Below are 6,123 nucleotides of genomic sequence, written 5' to 3'. Positions count from 1 at the left end.
ACGACGCGAAGCGGAGTGCCTGGATACAGCCCTTAGCCGTGGTATATTGGCTATATACTGTACCTCAAAACCCTGAGGTGCCTTATTGCTATTATAAACTGGCTAAGTTACCAACATAAATAAAACACTGAACATGGTTTTTTGCATCATACCCGTGGTATATTGTCTGATATACACACAGCTGATATGCTGTTTCGGCCAATCAGCACACAGGACCAAACTCGGTTTATAATAAGGCTTTTTTCCTGGCACACCGGTGCCAGAGATATTTCTATATCTGCTGCCTGCTAGCATACACTGGTCTGTCTAATGCACCTTCAGTAACTGACTCCAGCTTTATCCTTACTGTTTTTAAAATCATGGCAGAATGAATGCTTTTTTACTACTGCTGTTATTGCTACGTCATTATATATATTTTTTAATTAAAGATATTTATTCATTTTAATATTATTCACTCTTACCATCTTCCAATGAGGTGAACTTGATAAGATAGTTAGAGGAATGAGTGGTGATGAGATAGGATTAAAGGCACAATTTGGAACTTTAATTTCCAGTCAAATGTGCTGCCGCTGCATTTGTTTGTAAACTGGAGTTAACCAGTTACATTTGCAGAAAGTTACAAATTGTGCCTTTGAGTATTGTATGGAAATTTATTTTTTCTCTGTCTGCAGTGCACCTGAGCTTGTATTTTTACTATTACTAAGTTAATACTTGCAGTTCTGCTGATTATTTACAGTTTTATAGAGTGAAGCAGTTGAAGGGGAATGTATGATCTGTGCCTTGCTTTCAAACACGGTATGACGTCATATGAATTGAGCCTATTCCAACTCATTCCTCTATATTTGACATATTTTAACTGTCTTAATGTTGCAGTTATTATAAAGCATGTAAAGATACATATTCTAGAAAATCTTTAAAGGAAATGTGTATTTTACGAAAGGATAAAAGGAACATTTACATTTTTGATGGTGTTCTGAATGTTTCTTAATATTGGTCTTCTTAGCATGCGTGTGTTGTTGTTTTGTCTAAAAAGGCTGAGAAAATCATTGCAGAGGTTTCCGCTGTGTACTGTTACTGTAACTGAATCCAACCATGTGTATCAGTTTTTTGTCACATGGGAGTTTTCAGTACAATGCCTTGACAGCCAGGGCCAACCTTGTCTATGTTTGCTTGTGTCTGCTTGGATGAAATTCCAGCCTTATCCAGATTGAAAGAGATTCATATTCCTAGATTCATATTCCTCTATTTTCAACAAACACTGTAAGTCGATCTCAAAAGCTTTTCCGAGATACACTGCGATTATCTAATTAAATGTATCTGGTTGCTAACATAACATTGTTTTCTTGTGTGTTTTCACGGCAAACCCTTGTTTAAAAAAAAATCCTGCTTACTGCCATTCAGACTTCTGAGCATAATAAGCTTGCATGAGAATTCTCCCATATCGGGAACTTAGTAGTATGATGAAAAATAATAAGCAAACGGCTGCATGTTGAACTGTACTCAGCCTGAGGTGTACTACACATAGCATTGAGATCATTATTACCTACATTATAACCACTGAACTGTAACAAACAGGGCCAAATCACTTGCACTAAATCTATTCATATGGCAGCCTTCCATGGAGCAGGTTCTGATGAGCAGTCAACATACAGTACTGTATATATGAGAGATGACACCTGTGTATAGCATCACTATGAAGCTACAGGTATGGAAGACACCGGTCAGAGTGAAGCATATAGGGCTTAGATGATCCTGCAATAGGGAAGGATAGATTTATCGATCACTGGTACAGATAAGCTGCTCTACACTGGGTGCAGGACCTCATCATTTGGCCACATACAACCTAATCTTCTCCAAGAGGAATGTCATGTATAGATTTAGTTAGCCAGCTATAATAACCCCACAACCAGCTGAAACCACCTCCGTCATTCAGTTCAGTCTGATTGCCTCAAGCAAATTGGTGTAAACCGCAAATCCATCTAAAGCTTTTGGATATCTGTTATAGTTTCATTGGGGCTGATTTCATTCATTTGAACAGGGAACAAGTGGCTGTGGCTCGCTCTGCATAAAGGGCCCTTAATATCCCTGGCCCCCTGTCACCCAGCCCAGTGTTAATCCATGGGACTCTCTCCTGCACCAGGGGAATAGGTAATGGGTATTCCTAGGTGATCAACAGACGGTATAATGCAATTAAGCAACCTGGGGCTGTTGGACGAGGAGCTCTAATCCTGAACTAATTTGAACTGCAGTTTGATAGCAAGCGCTGTGATCCTGGAATAATCATGTGGGCTGCTAATGAAACTGGGTGGGCAGACCAGGCGGATAGATGTCCTCAGCTCTGAACACTCGCCATGTGTCGGGGAGAGTGGGGAGACAAGATGTCAGGTTGGCCAAAATGGCTCAGACATACAAGCACTAGTATGGAAGGACCACTGCTAGCAGACTTTTGGAACACACACACACACACACACACACACACACACACACACACAAAACCAGGCTTTCCTAAAGGTCAATGTGAGATTTGAATGTCAGGATTTAAGTCCTCTGTTCATATTACTTGGTGCGTTTGCAGTGGAAGTCTATGAGATCCATCCAGCACCACTCTTAAAGAGCCTTGCGTGAGAGAGGCCAGAGGCAATTACAGTAATTGTAATGAATAATCAGACAAATCTTCTTGGCATTATGACCACTAACGTTCTCCATTTCTGGAGGCAGCAGGTCGGCAGCAGCGTGATTAGAGAAGGGCAGAATAGACCTACAAATGTCTTACTGACTGGTGTGCACCGTGATGTCTGATTGACTGGTGTGCACCGTGATGTCTGATTGACTGGTGTGCACCGTGATGTCTGACTGACTGGTGTACACCGTGATGTCTGATTGACTGGTGTGCACCGTGATGTCTGACTGACTGGTGTGCACCGTGATGTCTGACTGACTGGTGTGCACCGTGATGTCTGACTGACTGGTGTACACCGTGATGTCTGACTGACTGGTGTGCACCATGATGTCTTACTGACTAGTGTGCACCATGATGTCTGACTGACTGGTGTGCACCATGATGTCTGATTGACTGGTGTGCACTGTGATGTCTTACTGACTGGTGTGCACCGTGATGTCTGACTGACTGGTGTGCACCGTGATGTCTGACTGACTAGTGTGCACCATGATGTCTGACTGACTGGTGTGCACTGTGATGTCTGACTGACTGGTGTGCACCACGATGTCTGACTGACTGGTGTGCACCGTGATGTCTGACTGACTGGTGTGCACCACGATGTCTGACTGACTGGTGTGCACCACGATGTCTGACTGACTGGTGTGCACCGTGATGTCTGACTGACTGGTGTGCACCGTGATGTCTGACTGACTGGTGTGCACCGTGATGTCTGACTGACTGGTGTGCACAGTGATGTCTGACTGACTGGTGTGCACCGTGATGTCTGACTGACTGGTGTGCACTGTGATGTCTGACTGACTGGTGTGCACCGTGATGTCTGACTGACTGGTGTGCACCGTGATGTCTGACTGACTGGTGTGCACAGTGATGTCTGACTGACTGGTGTGCACCGTGATGTCTGACTGACTGGTGTACACCGTGATGTCTGACTGATTAGTGTGCACTGTGATGTCTTACTGACTGGTGTGCACCGTGATGTCTGACTGACTAGTGTGCACCATGATGTCTGATTGACTGGTGTGCACTGTGATGTCTTACTGACTGGTGTGCACCGTGATGTCTGACTGACTGGTGTGCACCGTGATGTCTGACTGACTAGTGTGCACAGTGATGTCTGCCTGACTGGTGTGCACCATGATGTCTTACTGACTGGTGTGCACAGTGATGTCTGCCTGACTGGTGTGCACCATGATGTCTTACTGACTGGTGTGCACAGTGATGTCTGATTGACTGGTGTACACCGTGATGTCTGACTGACTGGTGTGCACCGTGATGTCTGACTGACTAGTGTACACAGTGATGTCTGACTGACTGGTGTGCACCGTGATGTCTGACTGACTGGTGTGCACTGTGATGTCTGACTGACTGGTGTACACAGTGATGTCTGACTGACTGGTGTGCACCGTGATGTCTGACTGACTGGTGTGCACCGTGATGTCTGACTGACTGGTGTGCACCACGATGTCTGACTGACTGGTGTACACCGTGATGTCTGACTGACTGCTGCACACTACTAGAAAGGGCATTAGGGAATGGCTGCAGGAATTCAACAGTGCTGCTTTATCGGCTTCTCTGCATCTGTGCAGTATATTTTTTGTGTCTTCTCTATAGCAGACTACTACAGCTGCAGATTCAGGACAATATTACATAATCATACTGCCTGTCATGCCATAAACTCTTAACGGAAGGGTTGATCCGAAAAATTTATCAAAACTGTAGAATGTTCATTGTAAGAAGGTTTTATCTCACGAGTATAACAGTTTTCATCACTTGAAAAAGAAGAGTTGTCCATTTTGGCGCCAGTATTGTGAGGTTTGGTCTTCAGTGTGAATGCTAGCTGTTCATTTGTAGCACCTCTGTTATTATGAGCCAAAATGGCTCTCCATAGCTCCCAGGCCTTCTGCCCTTGGCCCACCTTTGTTCGAAGTACAACTAGTTGGCTATGCCCCCGTGGGAGTACATTGTCGAGGTGGGCGTTCTTCTGTACACAAAGGGTCTTAGAGTTGCTGACGTCACAATGTGACAAAGGCGTGATCTCCACCACTACATTGAAGCTATTCATAGCAAGGTCACCACTGTTGCTCTAAGACACATTGTAGTACAGAAGAGCACTGAGAGGTTGTCGAAACTGCATTGCCTTGCTAGTTGCTGCAACAGATAAGACATAAGGCAGCACTGATGGATGCCGCATGATGGCCAAAGGAGAGCTGAATGCTGCAGCCTCAGAGTTCTGGAATCTGTCAAAAACAACATGGCAGCTAAATTCATTCAAAAATGAGTGGGAGGAAACAGAACGGCGCCTGGGCAGTATTGGAGCCATCCCTTCATATCTATCTGTCATTTAGCTAGCCCACTCAGTCTGGTGTTACTGTAGTTACAGGGGGAACAGTCATGGGTTTGAGTGAGTTCTTGAACCCCGCACGCCCCCGGTCTCAAAGAGGACATTGTTGAGAGGGGTGGAGAGAAACTGTGGAAAATATTTGAGGGAGAAACATGGAGTGAGGAAAGTAGTTGAAGTGTTGACTTCCTTAACCCAGAGTGCAACAGTCTCTGATTCTCTACGTGGGGAGAACAGTGATGGGAGAGATGACATGGGGGCCATTCATTCCCCGGTGTTTCCACACATAAGTGCTCTGGGGAGACAGAAATCCTGGGATGACGCTGGCCGGTTGGAAGGGCAGGACCTCAGTGGACAAGAGAAACTAGTGTCTCACTGAAGAGATGGAATGAGTTGCAGTGTATGTCCCAACAGCACGTTGTATGGAACATCCACGTCAGTAGGATGGAGATCTCTGTATGATGCTGAATACCATCCATACAGGCTAATATGATAACAAAGCAATATCTTTCGACATCCACTGTTATAAACCAAAACGTCACTCTTAAAGGGACAATCAGTAGTTGCTACATCCATTTTTGGACGTATAAATTAATGATATATACCCATTGATTCTTGAAGAATATAACTTATAAATGCCTCATGAGCTTAGTTCAACTGTCGTACCCCATCAGAACCGAAAATAGAAGCTTGTTTTATTCCAATGTTTGTAAACAAAGAAAATGTAAACAAACACTATTTAGCCTCAAAATATGGTTAAAACTATAACGTTGATATCATGGATGGTCAGTCCTTGCATCCATAGCTCTGTCTATGAATTTGAGAGTGGTGACATTTCTTCAACCCAGTCCTCAGCTTTGTACCGAACCAGGGGCGGGAATTCGCTTTGTTATTGTTTCTACTGCTGATTTTTTTATTTTTTTTTATTTCACCTTTATTTAAACAGGTAAGCCAGTTGAGAACAAGTTCTCATTTACAACTGCGACCTGGCCAAGATAAAGCAAAGCAGTGCGATAAAAACAACAACACAGAGTTACATATGGGGTAAAACAAAACATAAAGTCAAAAATACAACAGAAAATATATATACAGTGTGTGCAAATGT

Source organism: Coregonus clupeaformis, chromosome 22, assembly GCF_020615455.1.
Source record: "Coregonus clupeaformis isolate EN_2021a chromosome 22, ASM2061545v1, whole genome shotgun sequence".
Taxonomy (NCBI): domain Eukaryota; kingdom Metazoa; phylum Chordata; class Actinopteri; order Salmoniformes; family Salmonidae; genus Coregonus; species Coregonus clupeaformis.
This window is presented reverse-complemented; position numbering follows the sequence as displayed.